Genomic DNA, 13,055 nt, shown 5'->3' on the forward strand with positions numbered 1-13,055 from the left:
AAACCCTTTGCTCGTCCTCGAGCAACATAATCTAATCAAGGCACAAATATGGGGGGGGGGGGAGGAAGGGCTCAAGCATCGTCCATACGGTCCTCACCATCCTCTTGTGAAGGAGGAAGGTAGGGATAAAAGATGCTCGAGGGATCATATGGACTAACATAATCGGACTTGGTCGGGGTAAAATTGTATTGGCCATCTACATCGGGCCCAGAGGCGGTGGTGTAGGGTGGCCAATCATATCTAGGGGCGGTGGGACAAACTGTCATAGATGGTGCTTAGTATGTTCCCCAACATGCGCCCCAATTTTCAGAACGGGGAGGATAAGCATCGGGGCATGCCGGGTCATACGCAAAGTACGCACCGCCCGACCTAGTCCAATCATAGGGAGGGGGAGGGGCAATTCTCTCCTCGGGGGAACATGGACACTATAATATGGATAAGAGAGTGGTGCGCCATCTCCCCCCCTCCCCCTCAATGAGGAATTGGCCCTTCTTGGGGCGAGTGGTTAGGGTAGTTCAAGTACGGCTCAATGAGGTTGTTCCTCACATTCACATCATAATTAGCCCGAGCATAGTACCCCCAATGATCTTGCCCGTGAAGCATATCACTAAGGGTACTTTGAATACCCTCAAAACTAAATGGGTAGGGGGAAGAGGAAGATGACATACCTTGCTCCACTTGGGGAGCTTGTTAGCGGGGTACTTTCAACTTTGTTGGTGGTGGTTCAGTTGCGATCAAGCTAAGACATTATGGGATATCTTATTGATCATTGGACCATGGTTGGGGCTTGGTGCGGTCTATCTTTGTGAGGTTTTGGTTAGGGAGGGCATACCACTCTTGCTCTTTGTACACCATGGCTATCCACCTAGACTCCTTCCTTGGTAGAGTAATTGATGAACCTTTGACTTTGGAGGGCCGGGATGTTGAGAAACTTGTCATCCGGTGTACCTATGCAAGCGAGATCATCCAACTTTCCCACGAATTTCCCCTTCTTCATCCTCATGGCAATGAGGGTCACCATGCCTCCCATTTGAATCTCTCCCTTCAAGGTTCCATCTCTAGTGCCCAAACATCAGTGGATGAACGATGCTACACAATCATAGCGAAATGTTAGGTCGTGGTTTGTTCATGGCCCCCCAAACTAGCCTTGAAGAAGATGGAATAGTCAAGCATGCAGGAGAAATATCGGAGAGCTAAATGAATTATTTCCGAAGCCTTTGATTGATTTGTCTGAAAATGGACTTGGTCGGTGATGTGGCTCCACCACTCATCCTCATTGTATGCAAACTTCTTAGCCACTAAGGCGGTGGCGATGCTGGTGTGTGCCTCACCATCTTGGGGGAAGCAAAACAGTGCGCCCAACTCAGAGGAGCTCATCTCGTGGGACTCATTGAATAGACGGAAGTGTACTTGCAACCCTTCCTCCATTGAAGTTGTCTCCAAGGAGGAGAGAAACTCTAAAGTGATCATAGGATAGGTCTCACAATTGAGTTTGATGAACTCCTTCAAGCCGAAATTCTCGGCTAATAGCAACACCTCCTCCTTAATCCCAAGAGAATCGACAGTTGGCCCATGAAAGAATTTGGTGGGTCGTATTTTTTGGGTTGAAAGCCTCTCAAAGTTGTCCCGATGATTTTGGGACTCAAACTTTATGACATAGGTTGTTATATTGGGAGGTGGGGTGGTATGTGAGGAAGAGCCTACATCTCCTCCCCTTCTCTTTTTTGATGGTTTTGGAAGCATAATATGTTTGAAGGTTCGAGAGGGGCTCAACGATCACTCTATAAAGTTCCAAGGGTTCACCAATAATACCAACAACAAGGTCCCAACAATATCAACAACAAATCCCCAATGAGAGCAACAACTGACAACTCCAAGAATAAACTTACAACAAAACTCAATTCAACCTACAAACACTACAACCACACATGTAGAAACATAATTCGTACAAAAACAAACCACCAACAACATATAATCCATCAATAAAGCAAGTAGAAATCAATAACTTCTCAAACCCTAACATATAAGTTTCAAAAATTAAAGCATGAAAACAAGTAATAGGATGCAAATTAGACTACTCACAACGATTAGGAGGATGAATAAGGTAATAGCACACCCTTATTTGCAAACAATATGGAGGATTTGAGCAATTTGTTGATTTCCCCCAAACTTGAGAATTGAAAGAAAACCAGAATTTTTTTAAAGATTTGGGGTATTTGAGTAAAAAATTGTGTTGTGGAGATGATTTGTGAGTGAAAGGAGAAGGGATTTTGAGGTTGAGTATGGAGGAAAATGGATTTGAATTTGCAATGGAGGAGAGGGGTGAAAGCAATTGAGAGGAGAGAAAGTGAGAATCGGGCTCCAAAGAGTTAAGGGGCCGAAAATCGCAGCAGGTTCGGCCAAACGTTAAAAGAGTTCGGGCGAACACCTTAAGGTTCGGTTGAACCTTCTGCGAAGTTCGGTCGAACTGTCATTTTCAGTAGCTTCTGATCTTGAAAGGTTTGGCCTAAAATTACTCATAGTTCGTCCGAACTTTGCTTCAAATTCGATCGAACCTTCATTTTTTTGAGTTCCTGATTCTCAACAAGTTCGGTCGAACAAAAGAAAATTTTGGCCGAACTTGTTCAGAGTTCGGTCGAACTTTTACCTTGTTCGGCCAAACTTCGAACTCTGTGGAGTTCCTGATTCTCAACTAGTTTGGTCGAACCATGAGGTGGATCGGTCGAACTATTGATTGGTTTGGTCGAACTTTTCTTAAGTTTGGCCGAACATGACCTGCATCAAAAAAAATCTACCCCTTCTCTTCTCAATTCATGCCATGCATCATATACTCAAAAACCAATGACCAACAATAGCTCACACAAACACCAATAAGGCATAAAGTAAGGAAATGAAAAATTTAAATGACAAGGGTTAGAGATCATGGGTTGTCTCCCGGAAAGCGCTCTTTTAACGTCACTAGCTTGATGCATCTTCGCGGAGGAAGGTCAAGGGATTGCTTAGAGATATGTTGTGCAAACCGTCCCAATGTGGGCTCCTTCGAAATACTTTTTCACTCTATGACCGTTGACCTTGAAGAAATCGCATTTATCTTTGTTCCAAAGCTCCAATGAACCATAAGGCAACACTTTCTTCATCTCAAAGGGGCCGCTCCACCGAGACTTGAGTTTCCGGGAAAAAGCTTCAACTTCGAGTTGAAGAATAGGACTTCTCACCTTCTTGAAAGTCCTTCTTTGTGATTTTCCGGTCATGATATTCCTTAGACTTGGCCTTATAGATGCTTTCCGAATCATATGCATTCATGCGCAGTTCCTCTAGCTCATGCAAGTCTAGGAGCCTCTTCTCCCCCCGCACCCTTTAGATCAAAATTTATATGCTTGATGACACTTGAGGCCTTGAATTCCATCTCTACCAGGAGGTAGCAACTCTTACCGGACACAAGCTTATAAGGCATTGTCCCAATGGGAGTCTTGTAAGCCATTCTATAGGCCCATAGGGCATCATCAAGCTTCAAAGCCCAATCCTTACGGTTCGAGGCTACCGTCTTCTCAAGAATGAGTTTGATCTTGCGGTTAGAGACCTTCGCAAGACCACTTGTCATAGGATGGTAATATAGGCCTCGCCTTTGGATGACACCATATTTGGAGAGGGGGTTTGAGAAGGCACCCTTGAAATGAGACCCACCATCACTAATGATTGCCTTAGGCATCCCGAACCTAGGAAATATCACCTTCTTGAAAAATTGGATGACCACTTTAGCATCATTTGTAGGGGTGGCAATGGCCTCAATCCACTTGGACACGTAATCAACCGCTAGAAGTATATAGGTCTTCCCTTGGGAAGAAATGAAAGGCCCCATGAAGTCAATAGCCCATACATCAAAAATTTCAAGCCAATGATGGGATTTTGAGGCATTTCATCCTTCTTGGAGATATTCCCAACTCGTTGACACCTATCACAAGTCTTCACAAAAACCCAAGCATCCTTGAAGAGAGATGGCCACCATAGAAGAGATTGCAAAACCTTTGCCGCGGTTTTGGAGGCACCCATGTGACTGGCACTAGGTGAGGAATGACACATTTGAAGAACACCTTGAATTTCATCATCCGGAACACACTTCCTCAAGAGATCATCAACTCCTCATTTCAATAGACACGGATCATCCCAAATATAATGCTTGCAATCATGCCTCAACTTCCTCTGTTGTTGAGAAGTGAAGTCCGGAGGAATCACACCACAAGCTATAAAATTCACAGTATCGGAATACCAAGGAGGGACCTTGGTTTGAATAGCGTAGAGGTGATCATCCGCAAAAGCCTCATCAATGGGGAGATTTTCACCACTTCCCTTCACTTCCAACCTAGACAAGTGATCCGCCACTAGATTCTCGGTTCCCTTCTTATCACGGATCTCGATATCAAATTCTTGAAGGAGAAGGATCCAACGGATAAGCCTTGGCTTGGCTTCCTTCTTAGCAAGAAGGTACTTCAAGGCCAAATGATCCATGTAAATGACAATTTTGGAACCGTGAAGATAAGGCCAAAACTTCTCCAAGTCATACACAACAGCAAGAACCTCTTTTTCCGTTATTGCATAGTTTGCTTGTGCATCATCAAGGGCCTTGCTTGCATAAGAAATTGCATGAAGGGCTCTACCATCTCTTTGCCCAAGCACCGCCCCAATGGCAAAATCGCTAGCATCGAACATAATCTCGAAGGGTAGCTCCCAATTGGGGGGTTGAATGATAGGTGCTGTAACGAGAGCTTGTTTGATCCTATTAAAAGACTCAAGGAATTCATTAGTAAAGACAAAAGGGACATCCTTGACAAGAAAACTAGATAGTGGTTTAGCAATTTTTAAGAAGTCCTTGATAAATCGCCGGTAGAAACCGGCGTGACCAAGGAAACTAAGAATCCCCTTGACATTAATTGGGGAAGGCAATTTCTCAATCACTTCTATTTTGGCCTTGGAAACTTGGATTCCCTTGCTTGAAATCACATGGCCAAGGAAAACGCCTTCCTCTACCATAAAGTGACACTTTTCCCAATTCAAAACGAGGTGGACATCCTCACACCTTTTCAACACCTTTCCTAGATTGACTAGGAAAGAATCATAGTCTTCTCCATAGACACAAAATTCGTCCATGAAGACTTCCATGATTTTCTCAAGAAATTCCAAAAATATTGCCATCATGCATCGTTGGAAAGTTGTCGGAGCATTACACAACCCAAATGACATCCTTCGGTATAAAAAGGTGCCAAATGGGCATGTGAATGTTGTCTTTTCTTGATAACTTGGATGGATGGGAATTCGAAGGAATCCCGAATATCCATCCAAGAAGCAAAATTATCTATGCTTGGCAAGCCTTTCCAACATTTGATCTATGAAGGTTAGGGGGAAGTGGTATTTTCGGGTGGCGGTGTTTAGTTTGTGATAATCTATGCACACGCGCCAAACAGTCACAACCCTAGTGGGGATCAACTAGTCATTATTGTTCTTAATTACGGTAATTCCCCCCCTTTTTGGGTACTACTTGAAAGGGGGAGACCCATTTACTATCCGAAATCGGATAAATGATCTCCGCATCCAATAGTTTTACCACTTCCTTCCATACCACTTCCCTCATATTGGAATTCAATCTCCTTTGAGACTCAATAGAAGGTTTATGTCCTTCTTCAAGAACAATTCGATGCATGCAAAAATCCGGGTTAATCCCTTTCAAATCACCAATGTTATACTCAATGGCCTTTTTATGCTTTCTCAAAACATTCAAGAGTTTGGAAAGCTCTTCATCATTGAGTTTAGCATTGACAGTTGCATCATCAAGGTAAGCATATTTGAGAGTAGAGGGGAAGGGTTTGAGTTCAATCTTTCTTACCTCCTTGGTGGTCTCAACGGACACCAAGGGTTCTTCAAAATCTATATCTAAAAGCATCACTTGATTCTTCTTGGTGGCATTGCATTCATTGGGATCATGCATAAGAACATACTCAAGAACATCGTTAGTAGAATGCATATGCATGCTCATAGACTCATTGACAATCTCATCAAGGATATCAATCCTTTTACAATCATCCATATGGGAGGGGCATCTCATGATTTGATTAAGTTAAAACTCAATTTTCTCATCCCCCACACTAAGGGATAGTCTACCACCTCTCACATCTATGATTTCCCCCTTGGTAGCAAGAAAAGGTCTTCCTAGAATGATTGGAACATTAGGGTCCTCCTCCATTTCTAAGACAACAAAATCTACGGGAATAAAGAACTTCCCAATTCTCATAGGCACGTCTTCTACCTTGCCCAATGGAAGTTTCACTGAACGGTCGGCTAATTGGAGAGACACCTGGCTTTATTCGTTTGTCGTCATGATGACTACCTTGTTTGAGTATATTTGGGTTCGTTATGACCCGAGATAAAGTCATGTTGTTCCCTGTTAGGGGTGTCGTCATGATGCCGCGGGCATCCACTATTCCTACATGTTTAATGAAGAGACAGAAAAAAACAAGGAGCATAGAGTTTAAGGTTCTAGAAGTGATACAGCTTTAACTATGTCGCATTCCAACTTCTTGGGATGGACCTTCCATCTCTATCGACTAGCTCGTATGCGCCATGACCTGTTCGTCTCACAATTTGATAGGGTCCTTCCCAAGTTGGGGCTAGTTTCCCGTGTCGTGGATCTTTCTTGTTTGGAAAGACCTTTTGTAGAACTCAATCTCCTTGTCGGAAGACTCAGGCTCGGGCGTTCTTGTTGTAACTGTTAGCAACTGCCTGTTGGTAGGATGCCATCCTAACCAAAGCTGCTTCTCTGAGTTGGTCGACAGTGTCTATGTCGTATGACAAGAATGAGTCGTTCATCCCTAGCGACATAAAACTGCTCCTTGCTGTGGGAAGCTCGACTTCGGGAGGAATGACTGCCTCACACCCGAAAAGTGAAGAGAAAGGAGTGTGGCTGGTTACCATCTTGCGTGTAGTCCTGTCAGCCCATTAAATCATGGGTAGTTCGTCTGCCCATCTTCCTTTTGCGCATCAAGACATTTCTTGAGGTTGTTGATGATGATCTTGTTACTCGATTCGGCTTGGCCGTTGACCTGAGGGTACCTTGGTGTTGAAGCATGCAAAGTAATGTTGTGCCTGGCAAAGAATTCCTTCGTTTTGCTGCTGATGAACTGCGAACCGTTGTCATAGACGATCTCGGATGGAATTCCCAAACGACTGAGGATATTCCGTTTGATGAACGATATGACTTCTGTGTCCCGTACGCGTTTGAACGCCTCTGCTTCGATCCATTTAGAGAAGTAATCGGTCATTGCCAACATGAAGACGCGCTGACCTGATGCTTGTGGCAGAGGAACCACTATGTCCATTCCCCACTTGATGAAGGGCCATGGGGACAAGATAGGGCGAAGTTCTTCACAAGGTTGATGAGGGATGGATGCGAAACGTTGACATGAATTGCATTTTTTGGCGAAGAGGATTGCCTCTTTCTTCATAGTTGGCCAGAAATATCCCATGGTTAGAGTTTTGTGGGCTAGGCTTCGTCCTCTGGCATGATTTCCGCATTCACCGTTGTGGATATTCCTCAGCGTTGACTCGATCTCGTCATGGTCCAGACATCTAAGGTACGGTCCTACAACTGACTTTCTGAACAAGACCCCATGGATTAAGATGAATCTGGAGGCTCTCATACGGAAGGATCTTTCATGGGTGACTTCATGTGGGATGGTGTGATGTTTGAGTCAATGTATGTATGGGTCACGCCATGATATGGGAGTAGGAATTTGAGTTGGTGGGGCTTGCTCATTGATGGGTAGGGTTTCTTTTGTGATGGCTGGGTACATAAGGTGGACTACGGGGATTGTGGTGAGTTTGGTGGGTTTGATGTTTGAGCCCAAATTAGCTAAGGCGTCAGCTTGGGTATTTTGGTCCCTTGGGATCTGCTGTAGGGTACATGAGTCGAATTTTCCGACGAGTCTTTTGGCTACCTCAAGGTAGGCCTGCATCTTAGAATCTTTTGTTGCATAGGAACCGTTAATTTAACTGATGATTAATAATGAATCACAATGTACCTCAAGTCGGAGGATGTGCATGTCGAGTGCTAATGATAGCCCCAGAATCAAAGCTTCGTATTCTGCTTCGTTGTTAGTAGCCTTGAACTCGCAACAGACAGACTGTACTATCGTGTCCCCTTGTGGCGACTTTAGCACAATTCCTAATCATGTCCCCCGTATGTTGGAGGAACCGTCTGTAGTGTACAGAGTCCATGCCGACGTGAGCCCGGCATCAGTCAACATGTTGATTTCTTTGTTGACCTCGTGTTGGATACTTTGGCTGAAGTCAGCCACAAAATCCGCCAGAGCCCGCGACTTGATGGTTGTGCGAGGTTCGTACCTGGCGTCGTAACATCCTAATTGTATGGCCCATTTGGACATCTTGCCAGATAACTCAGGTTTTCTCATGATTGACTTCATGGGATAGTTAGTTCTAACAATTATAGGATGACATTCGAAATAAGGACGTAGTTTAGTAGATGCAACAATTAATGCAAGTACGAGTTTCTCGAGGTGTGAGTACCTTGTTTTGGCGCTAAGTAAAGACTTACCGACATAGTAGATGGGTAGTTGTTTGCCGTCTTCGTCTCGTGCCAAGACTACACTGATGGTCGACTCTGTAACTGCGAGATACAACTGTAGTTCTTCTTTGTCCTTTGGTTTCGATAGTAGCGGGGGTTCTGATAAGTATTGTTTGAGTTTTTGTAGTGCGGCCTCGTGTTGATCGGTCCAGCTGAACTTCTCGTTTTTCCTGAGGATGTCATAGAATAACTTACATTTATCTGACGACCTGGAGATGAAACGGTTGAGGGCAGCTACTCGTCCTGCTAACTTTTGTACATCTTTCTGGCTTCGTGGCGACTGTAAATTGATGATTGCCCGGACCTGATGTTATAAGTTCCGACCTGATGTCGTCCGACACGTCACAACCAATAAAGACGACTTGCTCCGGTTTGGTAGGATCTAAGATGACCTCATCGAGTTGTTCAGACTTCGACTCCTTGTAGCTTGTACGGTCGGAACTGGACTGTAGTTACTATAATGAAGACTTGTTGGTGGCTGATGGATTTAATGCTGCCTTGTAACATTCTTTGGACTCTTGTTGGTCTCCTTTGATTTCTTGGACCCCCCATCGAGTCGAGAACTTGATGGTTTGGTGATAGGTTGATGGTATGGCCTTCATATCGTGAATCCAGGGCCTGCCCAAGATAATGTTGTAAGATGAAGGGCAATCAATAACACAAAATTTTACCTGTTGGTTGACTCCCTGGGCATAGACGGGTAGTGTCACTTCTCCAAACGTGGTCTTTGCTTAGCCGCTGAATCCTACCAGGACTGTAGACTTCTTAATGACGTTGGTAACTGGGTTGAAACCTATCTCTTTGAGGGCATCGAGCATCATAACTTTGGTGGAGCTGCCGTTGTCGACTAAAACCTCTAGTAAATACCCCGACAATGATCGCAATAGTTTGTCAAATGCAATGGCAAACATATCTAAGAACATCAAATAGGTAAGAGTCACTTGAGAAGCATGCACAAAGTTGAATGCAACTCTATGCCTATGGGGGGTTTTGTGCCAAAAATAAGAAAAATCAAAAGGAAAAATAAGAATATAAGAAGAAGAATCAAAAGGAGAAAGAGAAAAAGGAAAAGGAGAAGGCTCATGCTTCTCAACGAACTCTTTTTGGGTGGCAAGCGAACTTATTTCCTCAAAATTGTTCGAATGTGGCATTTGGGGATGAATGGAGGGGGGAGAATCCTCAAGTGGTGGGGCTCGGAGAAAACAAGGAAGAGAGATGGGAAATGAAGGATAAATGTCGAGTTTCTTGATTTGGAAAGAGGTATGAGAGGAAGGAGTAGGAATAATGGCTTCACAAGAAACTTCACTCACATCACAAGAGATAGAAGAACTCTCAACAAAGGACCCTTCACTCAACTTCACATCATCAATTTCATTATTATTCTCGGATTCATCAAAAACCACAAAATTGGGTGCCTCGTACTCAATGACATCCTCAATAGACCTATCACATCTCAAATGAACCAAATCTTTTTCAAAATCCAATGGGGAATCATCAATTGGGTGAGAGTCACATTCGCTCAAGGGAGGGGAGGTGGGAGAAAAAGGAAGAACCTCAAAGATCAACACCTCACCCTTCTCAACATCATTCCCTTCACTAATTTGATCTTCATCCTTAGCATAATATGAATTATAATCATCATCATCAATAACATTGTAACACATAAATTGAGTAACGGGTCGGCCAATGTCATTGATTTGAGCTTTAGGAGATTCCGGACAAGATTTTGAAAATTCACAATGCAAGGAGTTTTGAAAATTGACATGGGGGGAACGGTTATCATCAAGCTTATGAGAATTAACATTAGGGACATGAAGAAAATCATTGACATTCATGCAAGGATGCGAAAAATCATGAGAGTAAGCATGAGTGCCATAATATGTAACTCTAGCAAACCACAAAAAGAAATACATTGCATCTCTCCAATGCATGTTTTGAAGCTCTCCGTTACAATTGGATTGAAGAATCTCAAATGTTTCCCTATTTACACCATTATATATGACATTAATTACAAGTGTCTCATGCCATTAAACCATTAAGAGTTCCATGGGTGCGACGATATTCAATCACCACATTCAATCTATTAAAATAAATCCAAAACGGTTCATGAACACCTTGAGGAAATGAGAACACCTTTGACATTTTTTTTGATTTTATTTGAAAACGAAAATAAAAGAAAAAGACTAGACTAGTGAACTAGAATGAAAAATCAAACAATGATGCCATTCCCCGGCAACGGCGCCATTTTGATAGGGCGATTTCCGTGTCGTTGAATCGAAAGCCACCAAATCAAACAAAATTTGTAAACTCCTAAACGAACCGACTATATTGACTATAGTGGCAAGCTAGGGATCGTCCCAAGAGAATGCATATATTTGACTTTTCAATCTAATGCATTCACAAGCTAGTTCGAGCGAAAAATGTATGTATGTATGTATGTATCTATTGAAATCAAAATGTAAATGGAATATTCTAAGGAATTGGGGATTTTCTTGGGATTATTAGGAAAGGTCGAAGTTCAATCAATCAACATTGCAAGGAAATGATAATTAGGGGGAAAACCAACAAATTTTGCATTCGCCACCTCTCGGATAGAGCGCATTGAGTTGCCTAATCCGAAGGAGAGCTCTCGCATGACCTCTAGACTAGGCACCTACCAATTAGAACTAGTTCATCCCATATGCCTATACTAATCCGAAGGAGCGCATTGAGTTGCCTAATCCGAAGGAGAGCTCTCGCATGACCTCTAGACTAGGCACCTACCAATTAGAACTAGTTCATCCCATATGCCTATACTAATCCTCAATCTCTTGACAAATTAGCATAAAACATTTCTAATCAAATAACTAGAATTAGTATTTGCAACTACCAATCTAATTAGACATGGAGATCCTAATCACCAAATCAAAATTCAATCACAACATCACCCTGAATTCACTTCAAATATCCCTAATTAATCCCCAAACTTCACCCCTATTCTTTAGACTATAACTACTCAATTAGCATGATCAAAATCAAGATTAAACTAAAACTAATCCTAATCATGAAACTAATTGCAACAATAAAACTAATTGAACCAACAAAATCCAGAAAATTCAAACATGAAAATTGAGCCAAAAATCAACAAAATCCAAAATATGAAACTAATCTAAAATCAAACAATGAAATCAAAGCATAAACGAATTTAATGAAGCAATTAAAGAATTAAGAACGAATTAAAGAATAGAGTTAAGAATTATACCAAATGAAGCTTGAAATTGAAATTCAAAAGTGTTGAAAACATGAAGAACAAAATCTGAAAATTGCTTGAGAATAGCTACGAATTTGAAGAACAAAATTGAAATCTAGTTTTTGTTTTGTGGAACCAAAGCCTAAAATCTATCCTAATCTTGCTCTAATCTAACTCAAATTATTTAACTTCTCTCTAAAACCTAAAACTAATTCTGAAAATGAAACTTATTAATGAACTCACTCCCAAAATGATAAAATGAAATCCTATTTATATGCTTCCCAAAAATAGAAGTTTAAATTACGAAAAATAGTCAGCCTGCGTCGTGGTGCAGGCGCATTGGGGTCTGTGCGGGCGCACTGAGAAGTGTGTGTGGGCGCACAGAAATTCTGTGCGTCCACACAGAGCGACGATTCAGAGACTTCGCATCGTGCGGGCGCACGAGATTCTTGCGCGGGCGCACAGAACATTTTCATCCATTCCTTTATCCAACTCTTGTGTGGTCGCACAACATCTTCGTGTGGGCGCATGAAGGAACCTGTGCGGGCGCACTGTTGTAACTCGTGCGGGCGTGCACATTTTGCAGGAACTCTTGGAATTTGGCTTCAAGTCTGTGCGGGCGCACAAATTTCCCGTGTGGGCGCACAAGCTGGAGAATTCCTCAATAACTCTTTTTCTTCACCGTGTGCGCGCACAGCTTACTTGTGCGCAAGCACAATCCTGTTTCTTGCACATTCAACCTTGGATTTCCACGTTTTCTCAACATTTACCTATAAAAGATCATAGTGGAATAAAACACATAAATGCCCTTTAAACTATACACAAAACGTAATAAAAGTGGTAAGAAATCCTAAGCTAAGAGCGACGTAAATGCCGCTCATCAAACTCCCCCAAGCTAAGTGTTTGCTAGTCTCTAGCAAACTAAGCATAAAATAAGGAAGAACGAGCTCATTATTGAGAATCTAGAAATTACAAAAACAAGAACTACAAGAATATACAAACTAACTCACTGTCGTAAAAATCACAGTTGCATTTAAGCACATGCAACAAGCTCTTTGAACCCCACAATCGCTCATGAGGGCGAGTGGGATCTCGCAAGGGTTTGCAAAGAGTTCAACCCATAACTCTAAAAAAAATTGGCCAAGGCAAGACCTAAAAAGGAAAACAAACCAAAAACAAATAAAGAAAAGAGAA

Source organism: Spinacia oleracea, chromosome 4, assembly GCF_020520425.1.
Source record: "Spinacia oleracea cultivar Varoflay chromosome 4, BTI_SOV_V1, whole genome shotgun sequence".
In the NCBI taxonomy this organism is placed as follows: domain Eukaryota; kingdom Viridiplantae; phylum Streptophyta; class Magnoliopsida; order Caryophyllales; family Amaranthaceae; genus Spinacia; species Spinacia oleracea.